General features: G+C 38.4%; 1 protein-coding gene across 5 annotated transcripts in view; it reads left to right on the top strand.

Moving 5' to 3' along the window:
- The window catches only part of raraa (retinoic acid receptor, alpha a), a 102,403-nt gene that overhangs the window by 43,456 nt on the left and 45,569 nt on the right, over nt 1-13,378 (top strand). For 2 of the 5 annotated variants that reach the window (XM_057358163.1, XM_057358161.1), the window contains one exon: nt 12,895-13,021. The exons of the other annotated variants lie outside the window; for them this stretch is intronic. The gene's annotated coding sequence lies outside the window, so the exon portion shown is untranslated. The remainder of the gene's footprint in view (nt 1-12,894; nt 13,022-13,378) is intronic. 5 annotated transcript variants of the gene reach the window in all.

Below are 13,378 nucleotides of genomic sequence, written 5' to 3'. Positions count from 1 at the left end.
ACTTAAGAAAAAGTACAGAAGTACGTGCTTTTAAAAGTACTCAAGTATTAAAAGTATATTTCCTTTATGTCAGTTGTGCATTGTTTTATTGTCGTATACCTTATGCCTCTGAAGCACCCTACTGAATACACCGAGTAGCTCACAGTATCAGTTGTAATAAAGGAGTAGTTCACTTCAAAATTTGCCCCCATTACCTTAATATGGAAAGGCAATGGGGCAAATTTTGATGTGAGCAACTCCTTTAAGAGCTTTATAAAGAACATATATGAACATATATGTTTAGTTTAGATATAATCCTGTATGATCATTTAGCCTAATTATCCTCATTAGCCCTCTAGGCCTATATGTATTTATGAGCAGTGTTTTTTTTTGTATATTCCCTGGATTTATTACCATAGTTTAACTACAAACATAAACTATAGCTACTATAATTAAACTATGGTATTTTTAGTTACTGTGGTTTTACTAAAAATAGCTTAATTTGAGTATGTTTACTATATATAGAAAATGGTACATTTGTGGATACTGTGGTTTTACTGCAAATACCATCCCTGCTGAAAATATCATGAAATTTCGAATGAAAACTTTACATTTTCCATTTTCTCTGCATGTAGCTCAAGGTGTATGCGATGTTTATTTACCGTTTAGCCGTTATGCCGATCATTTTCATGACAGTGTTTCTATGATCTTTGACTGATCGTAGCGCTCGTTCTAAGCAGTGCATCACACATAGTTGAACCCACAGATGATTACACCACACTTTAGCATGTGCCTTTTTCCTTTTTTATCTATTGTTTTATCTATGTTCTATTTGCTAACATTTATGTTAGTTTAGAGGGGGTTGCCAGATTTGCGTAAAACAATTTGGGAAATTCAACCAATCAGATGACGACTTCGAACGTGCTGAAGTGTTTCCAGAAAAGTGTACCTTGTGCATCAGACATTTAGCCAACGGTCTGTGGGCGTGACGTCTGAGGCTGAGGCTAGTAAAACCATAACCACAAAATTGCTATGGTCTCACCACAATAACCACAGTTTGCTTGTTGTGGTATTTGTAGTACAACTATTGTAATAAAATGATAATCAATTTGCCAAAAAAGCTTAGTTATTACCACCTTGATTTCACAGGAATTTGTTACTATTTCGATGTGATTCATACAACCTATTAGAAAAAAGAAATAATGAAGGCCACCCCTGAAGCTAGAAGGTCAAATGCAGATCGTACTAAAACTTACAAATGAGATATGAGAATTAGCCACATCGTAAATACGTTACAAATTCCTGTGAGATTGTGTTGTACATTTTTGTATAATAAAACCATGGCTAACTTTTCTAAGGCAGTGGTTCTCAAACTGGGGGGCCCAAGATGGATCCAGGGGGGCCACAGATTTTGTGGCATTTTATGTAATATAGAAATGTTTCATAGATTTTATGCAACCAAACGTCAGAAAATTAAGATCACCAACCGAAAGAATTGATGTTCTATCATTGTATAACTGAATAAGTTTTTGGTTTAATTAAAATTCTAAGTTTAAGATTCTAAGTCTTTATTTGGGAGGCACCCTACACAAAGGGGGCCCTACAATGAAAAGTTTGAGAACCACTGTTCTACGGGATCAAACAGCATTGTGATAATGGTTTATAAACGAGCAATCCAAAAATTGCTGTAAGAATTTACATTTTCCATCACAATTATGACTTATTTTTCAAAATGTTGCATTCATATTTGTGAGTAACTCTCATATTTTTCAGAGTAGGAACAAAGTTTGACCCTATGAAGTTTACAAATCCACTTTCGAAAGTTTTTTTAAGGTTTGTGAAGAAGTGTTCACACTTCTTTAGTCTGGTCATGCAGACATTTTGCTATCCAATGTCTATGTCTGTTGGGCTGCTCAACTCCTATGCTCACTTTTAAATCACACTTTAACTCCTGTGATTTGTTACCCCAAAAGAGAAAGAGTAACCCGATGCCAAATCCCCGAAACAGCCCCAGTCACACCTACAGTTTTATGGCACTGATTTTTATCACGGAAAGTTTTAAACAGCATTGGACCATGTATATGAGTCATAAGTGAATACTTACTATGGTGTTGTAACCGAAATGGGATATTTTTGGAATTTCACACTGCTGCTAATGTACTATTTCTCCTCCCAAAAATAATAATATGAATAAATACATGATTGCGGTACATCTGTTCTGATCGCTTTTATATATTTTTAATACATCCATAATGTTGTATTCTGTAACGCTGATACAGTTGTAAAAATGTGTTATTTGTTATGCGATCATACAGCACATGTGAGTGTTGTGTGTCAGCCTATGCTGGAAGCTTTTATGCGTGATGCTGTGTATATTTCCCAAAGGGTCAGCCACGCTGTTTGATTGCCCATGATACCGCATGTGTGCGTGTGTGTGTAGCAGTCTCATGCTGTGTGTATTGTTTGATAAGCCATAATCATAAATCCTGAAAGCTAATCACTCGCCCACTCTGCACCCAATCAAAACACAGGCACATTACCCAGTGCTGGGCGCTATTGAGCTATCCATCATAAGTCATATTAGCACTCTGTGTGTGTGTGTGCGTGTGTGTGTGTGTTCGAAAGAGAGAGAGAGACAAAGATGTTTCCGGTTGGGTTTCCTGTGAGTGTGTTGGTGGTAATTGTGTTTTTGTGTGTGCTTTTGTGTGAAATATGTTGTGTATGTGTTCAAGAAAGAACGTATCATCCTTTACGACTAATTAATGATGAAATTGTCCCCATTAGAAAGAAAAACCACAGATGTGATCTCTTTAATTTCACAATTGTTTCTTCTAGATTGCAGTGTTATTGAATTGAAAGGAAATGAAAACTTAAGTCTTCAGTGTCACAGATTTTGATTGATTGATTGATTGATTGATTGATTGATTGATTGGTTTTGAGAAAAATACACAGAAATCGTAAGTTTCCTGTAGAATTTCATAATCTCAATGATTTGTCATCAAAGTTACCCAAAACCAGATCATTTAGGTAAAATCTGTTTCATATGAAATATTTATGATTAATCATGAAAAAAAAGGTTTGTGTTTACATAATATAAGTCAGTGTACTGTGCACGTGAATTTTGTATTCATAAACACATGCACAAACATGCATATATTTAAGAAAAACACAAAATATAAACATTTATATATCATTTAAATTATTTGTAAATATAAATAAATACATTTAAATATTTCCTAAATATGTGTACATGTATGTGTTTGTAAATACAAAAGGAATATGCACAGTACACAGACATATATTATGTAAACAAACTTTTATTGTGGATGCGATTAATCGTTTGACAGCCTTAGAAATATTGTATATTATATATATATAAACAAATCTAATCAGTAGTTCATATCAGTTTGGAACGGAATGAAGGCAACACAATAACAACCTTAGTTTTCTTTAATTGTTTTTCTGGGATCATAAAATGGATTGTATGTATTTTCCCTCCGTTGGTGGGTGTGGCATGTGTGCGGCAGCCTGTTTGTCTCCCGACCAATCATCAAGCTCATCTGGGTTGGCGCGGGGGCGGGCGGCCGTAATGACAGACGCCGGCGCGCGTGAGTTAAGGCTAGCGGTGGCTGTGTCATTAGCGTGCGCCCTGAAGGAGAGATTAGTCTGATTTATGGCGAGCGACGTTAATGGAAAAGATATGGCTGCCCTCGCACCCTGCCATCCACACTAATGAAAGTTTTGTGCAAATGTGAAAGAGAACGACAGAGCTGTCGCTTCTACCAGCCCAGCATCACTTCTCTATAATTCACATTCATTCATTCTTCAGCTTTAATGTGAGTCTGTCATTAGTGTAACATCCTAATTTACTGTGAATGTTTGTTTTCTCTCGCATGTAGAATCAGCCTTTGCTAAGACAGCGTGTTTGCAGCCCAAACTCCTTCAAATCTCTGATCACATCCTTTTGCAAAACTGTTCCAAACTACCACACTGATAATCAACTTTAATGTAGTTAGTTGCTTGCCAAGTTAGTCTAGTCTTTCATGGAACTCTTATGGATTATAAATGTGATCTTTAGCACTATCTATAGCCTACTCCAAGTGATGACATCTGATCAGACAGAGCTCTAGTACTACTACTAGTATCTGACAGACACTTTTTTATTCAGTTTCACATCTGGTTGTGAACACTAAATTGATTTGAGTGCGATATTGTATTGCATATGTTTTTACTTGAATGGAAATCAGATATTCACTGTTTGTCTGAAGTTGAGAGGGAAGGTTCACAGTGAAAAATCACTTTGTCAATCAATATTTTGTATCAACCACCTTCACAAGACGAAACCCTGGTCCAGAAGCACGATTTCATTTTTTTATTTTATTGTTAAATATTAAAGGTATTTGTTTAACATTATTATTCAGTTAGTCATCTAGAAACGTACAATTTAAAAGGTAAATCACACAAAAGATAATAAAGACTAATAAAGCTTTTTAGAGAGTATATTGCATACATTTTTAATTGTGTAATAAAATAGACTGATCTCACTGGAAATCTGCAACAGCTGGTTGTGTCTCCTTAAAGAAACAGTTCGCCCCAAAATGTAAATTCTCTCATCTTTAGACACTCCAGGTGTATGATTTTCTTTCTCCAGCTGAATACAAACTGAGTTAATATGAATAATATCCTTGCGCTCATTGTTTTTGTAATCTTGAAGCTCTAAATTCATCCATCATAAAACTAATGCAGTACTCCGATATGGTAATAAATGTCTACGAAAGCGAAAGGATGGGTCTGTATAGGAAAAACATTCATATTTCAAACTGTAAACATTGTCTTTAGTCGTATGCTTGGTCGTAAGTCAGGTTATGGCGTAAGGGTTACCTTTGACCTTTCACAACTGTATCGTAAAGCTCATGCAGAAATTGACGAACAGGAAAGCGGAGAGGAAAGTGCGTAAACTCGTCACAAACAAGTCTAAAACAAATTAGGGCTGTCAAGCGATTAATCGCGATTAATCGCATCCAGAATAAAGGTTTGTGTTTACATAATATATGTCTGTGTACTGTGCATATTCATTTTGAATTTATTAACACAATATTTAGGAAATATTTACATGTATTTGTTTATATTTACCAATAATTTATATAAAAATGTTTATTAATTTTTATATTTTCTTAAAGTCCCCGTGAACCGAAAGTTGCGATTGTTTTTACTTCTGTATTTTGACACATTTCCGTGTGAAATGGAATTTCAAATGAGAAAAATAGTGGGCGTGGCTTTCGTTTTTCTCTGCGATTTGATTTGATGTATAAAAACAGCCGTTGCATTTTGAAATGGAACTGGCAGCAGACTGACAGTTGAAGGGGAGGAGTTAACGGATAGATGGATAGTCACTACAAGAAGCTTTCCTGTAGCTCAGTGGGTAGAGCATGGTGCTAGCAACGCCAAGGTCATGGGTTCAATCCCAGGGATTGCACATACTTAGAAACAATTGTATACTATAATGCAATGTAAGTCGCTTTGGATAAAAGTGTCTGCCAAATGTGTAAATGTAAAGTGCATTTTCAGATTTTAACTGAAGATTATGAGGGCACGTGAATTTTAAAAAGAGAATGACCCACATTAATAAACTATTTACAATAAACGCTGCAATTATTCCTGAAAAAATAGGCATTGTAATTTTTAATTTCACTCGGACTTTAAATATATTAATATATGCATGCATGTGTGTGTGTGTGTGTGTGTTTATAAATACAAAATTAATATGCACTGTGCACAGCCATATATTATGTAAACACAAACTTTATTTCTGGATGCGATTAATCGCGATTAATCATTTGACAGCCCTTAAATAAATATTTTACTTTCTTGTGACTTTTATCCTCCTCTGTCGTAAACAGAGATTACAAACGTTTCTCAAAAGGTGTCAATTCTCATTTCAGGGTTGTTAAATTGCAAACATCATCCCAATAAAACGTCATTTTAGTATTCAATATACATGTATACTCTCAAATCTAACGCTACAGACCACATTGTCTTCAGTTCTTAGAGAAGTTTCAGCTTAGTCCACTGGAGGGCACCTGTGAAGTCCAGAGAGAAGAGAGACTGTATTTGACACGCTGTTGCCAAGTCAGTGCGAGAACTGTGATTTTTGCCAGCTGTCTTGATATCTTATGCAATTTTTGCAAGTCTTCTCTTAAGGATGCTTCGATATTTTTCCTGGAAACAAACTAAAGACGTAAATCCTACTGGATAGCTAGCGTGCAGTGTGGCTGAAGAGACAAGAGGCATAGAGCGCAGCACCTTTAATTGGGGGATGTGTCGATTCCTCAGCTAAAAGTTAGTTGGACGAGATGCGAGAGCGCTGGCATGTCTGTTATGGAAAAGGGTGGACCAGAATGTCGGTGTTTAGTTTGGGCTTTAAGTTCTTTCAGCGGAGTCTTATTTTCTCTGGAACTGTGCGTGTGATGTGATTTTGGGATGTGTGGGGGGAGTTGAACGTCGTCAACAGGGCTGATGGGAAAGAGATGGATTGTCATCACGGTGTCAGTGGCGGTCACATGATGAGTACCCGCGCGCGATTGATTAATCTGTATCCCACACAGAAAAATACACCGACGAAAGCAAGCCTCCATCGCTCCGGGCTTCCTCCTGATTAAAGTTCAGAGCTCCATCCATCTCTTCTCCTCCGCGCTCTCTAGGATGGATGGAGCTCGCAGAAACGCAATATTGTTTGCGGCGAAAAGCGATTTGCATCTTAGCCGTCACCCCCTCTGCACAATACAATCCAGATAGAGACCCGCAGAAACGCAGTTAGAGGCAATAAAGCGACGGCCCATCCCTCTGCTTTATCTCGCCCACGCTTTCTCCATTATTTTTCATTTACTTCCTCACTCACTCTTTCACTCTCTTTATTCTTCTGTTCCGTCTCTCTCGTTAGATGGATTTCCTCATTCCTGCAGTTTTGGGGCGTACGTACTACGGGCCAGGGTTGTGCAAAATTCAGAGTTTATTCATAATTTATTAACAAATTGAAGTATTCATAGAGAGGCAATGTTAAGAATAAGATGCAATGTTTTGCATAGAATATGCAATGTTAATAAGAGTGCCGTGCTCAAAGGTGTACATCAGGACAAGACATTCGTCCTTAGGCCTTAGGTAGCATCCGCTATGATGTCATCACACATACATACTCGTTTCATTAACTCGCTTCAGTCATGTGACAATGCGTGATCTCATAGCAAATGCACTTATATGGATGCGAAATCACATGCATACATCTGTTATTCAGGTCATGCAATCTCTTCCAAAGACAGCACGGCGCTCCCCTTCCCAACTGTGCGATTCCTCATGTCCTACACACACACACACACACTATATTTTATATACTGCAGAAATGAGGTCATTCTTTCTCATCCTCTCGGTTTCGTTCAATTTGAGTGAATCGTTTTGAGCCATGCACACACACAGCAAGAAAAAGCAGCCAATAAGAGGCCATTATTAATTAAAAGGACATTTCTTTCAAGATTGTTTCAAAAAGCTTCCCAGGGTGAGAAGCTGCCTTATAAAATAATCAAATCACAATTTTTCATTGAAATATGTTTATATATGAAGTGTCAAAGGGGCCCAGGTGTACTACTATCTTTAACCATAGAAATTAATTATCTTTTCGTAAGAGGTCAAAAGGTCAGGTGTCAAGGTCGGACCCAACCTCTGACCCGAATGCGTGTCAAAATACGAAACCTAAGCAAACGCTTGCACGCGTGAACTCTGGTGTAAGTCACGGCCTGTGAGCTGCGAGCATCACATTCGATCTCATTTCTCACAGAGCGTGAGCGTCTAATGAGACGCTGCCATCGCCGGAGGAGTTTGACCTGCAATCTGCCGTAATGGGCGCTATCACCGCACCATACAGATGAGCAGGCCCCGATGGGTGAGAACTGAATCCAGACGCTTCCGTTGATTGATTGATTTAATCAGAGAGACGTAACACTGCTGTCCATGCTGGGGGAGGGGCCACGCCTTAAAGGTCATTGTGGACCAATCAGATTAAGGGATGGAGGAGCCTGAGGAGGGCAGGAATGCTTCACAATCCTTTCTGTGTGCGACCCTAAATCACATTGTAACCTTAAGCAACACTACATGGTACAGTGATCTTTTGGATTATAAGACACTTATATTTTAGTGTCCAACTGATTGTTTAATGGCGCTATATAATACATTGCCTTAAATGTATTATTTAAAGGGACAGTTTACCCAAAAAGGAAAATTCTGTCATGGATTACTAACCCTTTAGCTGGTCCAAACCTGTATAAATGTCTTTGTTTGGTTGAACACACAAAAAAAGATTATAGGTATTAGAATGTTAGCAACAGAGTTTTGAGGCACCACCCAGCTAACACAGTACGTTCTGACGACGTCGCCAGTTCGTCTTCATTTGGTCACCGTGACATTACTTTGTGACCACGTTCTGAGGACGTCTTTGCAACGTTACGTTTCTTAGAATTTTTGCTTGTGTTCCAGAAACGTTCTAGCCACTTCCACAAATAACGTCGTGAATTAATCCCATGGAGAACGTGGAGCGACGTGATGTACTGGGCTTCACAAAAATATGTTTCCAGTAACGTTACTTGTAAATACTGTGGGTTCCTTTCAATTTACTTTTTAAACGACGACTGTATGACTGTTTTAAACAGGTAAAACTGTGTAGCATTACGCTACCAAATCAATGGACAAAGTCCAATATCAGTCGCGGGCTAACGTAGCATTACATTCCACGTTTCTTGCAAGCTAATTTATTACGATGACATAAAATGTATTCATTACCTCGTCCGTGAACATGATGGGCGATCTCCATACGTCCCATAATGCCACTCTCCTACATAACGTCATTTAGCTTCGCCTTTTGTTGTTGTTTCGAAAGTGCGCCATCTAGCGGTCCAAATATTCCATATTGTGGCTTTAAATCCTCTATATTGTGTTGAAGTCTTTGATTATTTATGTCATGTACTACAGTATAAATAAAATATCTGATTGTGATGTACAGTGCTGTGTTGAGTTTTATAATCGTTATACTGTGCTTTATACATATTTGAATAGAGAATTACTCCAATTGTGCATAAATGTCATCTTTAACGCACAGATTAAATCACAAATTAAATTTAATCCTCCATGTGAGGGATGATAATTGTTTAAATTAAATTTAAGACAAAAAGATTTTAACAACGTGACTGTTTGGTCATTAGGACATGCTCATCACGTCCCAGAAATGTTTTTTGGTACATCGCTGCGACGAATATGGTACGTCCCATGTATGTCTTCAGGAGGTAATCACCATGTCCCAACAACGTCCAATGTTACGTCGTCACGACAAATATGGGAATCTCAAAGTTACGTCACTGGAACGTTATTATAGTACGTCGTGGCAACGAATATGGTCCGGTCCAGGTTTAAATGAAAGTCAACAATTTTTACGCAACAATTTTTCCTACTATGGTAGTTAATGGTGCCTCAGAATTGACGACTGCTAACATTCTTCCAAATATCTTTCTTTGTGTTCAACCGAACATAGAAATGTATGCAGATTTGGGTGAACTATCCCTTTAAGATTGCATAAATAATTTTTTTAAATAGGTTTTTAGAAATGCTTCACAGACAGCAGGGACGACGCAAATAATAAAGTTCAACTATAGCTATTGAACAGTAAATTGTTAGGAAGGAATAATCATTTAATAGGCTCATTCGTTTGTGAAGGAGAGGAAAAGGCTCATCATATTTTGTGTCTTAATAAAACAGAATTGACCACAAATTGTCTGTCACTTGGTAATATGGATAATACCCTATACTTGGTTCAGTATTTGTTCTGTGTTGAATTGATGAGACACCTTTGCTTTTGTTTATGCATTTACCTATGAAAATCCGCTACAATTAAATTGATGATTTGTCATTTGCGTCTTCTGAGACTTATTACCTTCTAACATACTCTATGTACTTCTCGTAGATGCTTGTCTTGGGATAAATTGGCAGACAAAAAAAGGATGCAGACAAACGCAGGTTTCGTTGGTAAAGCTGAAGGGACAGATACGATAAGAACACGGTGAAACTGCCGTCTTGAGTGTTTCTTAGCTACAGTAATAAACAGCTGCAGCTACTCGCTTGCACTCAAGATGACGGCAGAAACACTGAAACATCACACTGACGAACAATAAAGAAAGCACAACAACATTTTCAGTTGCACAGTTGGGGTGCTACTTCCCATTAGTTCCTTCATTTAGTGAACAAATGTAATCATTACTTGTATTGAGTCTCTCCTGTCGCACAGACCAGCTGTATAGTGTTGTGTCATTTTTATGTTTTACATATTGAGTTTTTCCATTAGATGCATTTAATAACAGGTGCAATAATCAATGCTTCAATTGATCAATACTTCTTTTTTAGAGCCCCGGGGACATAGGAAACACTAAGAGACACTCAAAAACACACACGTTTGGTACTGAAGCCTTCAACTGAAAACATACTGTCTCCATTGGGATGTTTAGTTGAAGCGGAACAAGGTGTGTCCTGGGAACAGTCACAACAATTCAAATGTTTGCCCATCATATTGACATGTGTAAATTATTAATACGTTGATTTTAGTATCGAAGATGATGCATTTGAAGATATAAATTGTGTTTTGTATGATACATATTAGGATGATTATTTGTGAATCCGTACATCATTGTTTAAAAGCAGTTCTTCTGTGTGTATGGTTAGATGATGTGAAATATGTTTCTCATTAACAAAGGGGTCTCGTCTTAAGGTTAGGACAGAGCTTCTCTTGGTGGAATAGAGAGAGTTTGGTCAGTGGCCTCTGCCTCAGCTGACAAATGTCATTTTTATCATTTCCACAACTCATATTCTGCCACAGACCACATGTTTTCGTGTGTGTATTTGTATGTTTATTTGTGCTGCTGAATTCGGTCCACTGGTCCAGATTTTGGTCCAGAACTGCTGATGCTGAATTTAACTTAAACTGGGAGACCTGGTAGTGTGGGCTCTTAACCACCCAGAAAACCCTAGCGACACCCTAGCAACCACTCAAAGCAGTATTAGCAACCACAGATTGTGGCACCCCCAAATCCAGAACACTTTAGCAACATAGCAATGACCCTGCCAAACACCCACAGCCCACAATGACAGATTCCAATCTGAACTTCTGCCGGTGGTGTAAGCCAGGGGTCATGTTTGATGTGCTTTTACAGGGAATTCACACCATATCTCTAAAAGAAACACACACTGTCTGCTCTTTATTCTTTATCTCAGTTTTCTTTCCCCATTTTCACCGCACAGATTTCCTAAGATTTCATGTTTAGCAATATTTTCCGTTCAGCCAGCTGTGTCAATAGCCACGCCAAACTAGTGCGTTTTCACACACACAAGGGGCGGAGGGCTAAATTTCAGAAAGCATTTGACACCCTGTTCGTCGTCCTGTGTGTGTGTGTGTGTGTGTGTGTGTGATTACATTTCCCGCCTCTATCACAAACATTGACCTTTTCAAATGAGTACAATGTGTGATCTTCTGGTCAAAAGGCGTCTGTGTCATCGTGTATACAGTGAGACAGACAGTGGTTTTTTTTAAGCCTGCTTAACATTACACTGTTTCAATAACGCATTTCAAACGATGACGACGGAGACAGCAAGAAAAACGAAGATACGCTTAGTCAAACTGACCTACATGTTATGTTAGTGTGTCTGTGCAATTGTGCAATCCATCCACAGAACGTTCATTGTGCGTGCATGTGTGTACACTCTTTAAATTTGCATAAAAAGTATAGAAACATATTTGTCCACAAGCCCATAACATACAGTAATAACATTTTTAAATTCTACGCAATTATAAGACATAGCTATGTGTATACATTCAATACATTAAGATCTTTACATATTTACTTTTTGCTAAAAGTTACTTATTTTTATTCTTTTTCTGTCGTGTGAGATTTTAGGTTCTAATGTATGAATGTTTTAATATCATAATGTTAAATAAGCAATGGGGAGATTTTAGTGGCATCTAGTGGTGAGGTTGCGAATTGCAACCAACGGCTTTCTCCACCCCTCCCCCTCCCTTTCGAAGCACTACGGTGGCTGACACTGGACTAATGCTGGGTTCACACCAAACGCGAACAATCGTGCTCCACGCTCTTTATTACTCATGGGATAAGTTCATTATTTTTGCGTGAGTGGCGTGATCTGACAAATATTTTCAACCTTCGCGGAAGACGAGATTGACGTGCGTTCGTGGCAATCGCGCTGCCCGATTCTCGTCATTCGCACCGCCTGCTGCGAGTTTGCGTTTATACGCGTCTTTGCATTGACTTTGTATGTAATTTACTCACGCAAAACGCTTAATTCGCGTTTGGTGTAAACCCAGTGTAAGATGTCGTCACATTTTTGATTCTTTGCCGAAGAAGATTACGTATTTACGAAACGTGCTCTGTAGAGCAGTTTGCCCGTTTAGGGCTACTGTAGAAACAACATGGAGAATTGCATGTAAGGGGACCCGCGGTGTATGTAAATAGAAATAGTTCATTCTAAGGTAATAAAACATAACGCTATATCATGTAAGGTCTAAACCTCTGAAGACATAGTTATGTATATTATTTTGCATTTCTGTCAATAGATCCTCCCAAAAATTACACACGGCACTTCTAAATCATTAAGTCCAGAGCTGCTGAATTCAGCGGAGTGCTGCAGAATTTATCAGACAAGCCCAGAGTCTATTGTGTTTGTGTTATGAATTTTGCTATATGATGCAAGTTGGACATTATTCATGAATTTATTCAGACAGATGTTAATTCAGAGAGGGACGTTAAACAAAATGTTTTTTTTAATGTATAAATCCAGAGATTCTCACCGTAGCACGGTTCATCCCCCTCACAGATCACGTCGGGTGTATTTCTGCAGGTGCGTGCTCGCTGGCATTTCACCTAATTAAAGGCTGACCTTTCTAATGGAGGAGCAAATGTCAAGGGGTCCTTCTTGTCTGACAAGCAGGGGTGTCTGCTGGGTAAGTGTGTGCGTGCATGTGTAGATGTTGGCAGAGCATGAGGGTTTCACACACTGGGCTCTATTTTAACAATCTAAGCGCATGGTCTAAAGCGCAGGGCGCAAGTGCATTTAGGGCGTGTCTGAATCCAAACATGCCAAATATTAAACACATAAAGATAAAAAATCCACCTTGTCCTGTAGATGGGCCTCTCGCGCGCTTTTAAGAGAATAGGGACAACCCTTTTAGACCATGCGCCTGACGCGCTGACCGTTTTCCCCGTCCTCAAGGGGGATTTTTACTTCTGCGTCGGACCTACGCCATAGCCTGACGCGAACCTCTCCAAAAATGTAACAGCGCGTTAATAAGCAGAATGTA

Source organism: Triplophysa rosa, linkage group LG18, assembly GCF_024868665.1.
Source record: "Triplophysa rosa linkage group LG18, Trosa_1v2, whole genome shotgun sequence".
NCBI lineage: Eukaryota > Metazoa > Chordata > Actinopteri > Cypriniformes > Nemacheilidae > Triplophysa > Triplophysa rosa.
Note: the sequence above shows the minus strand (reverse complement) of the source record. Positions and strands in the feature narration are given on the sequence as shown.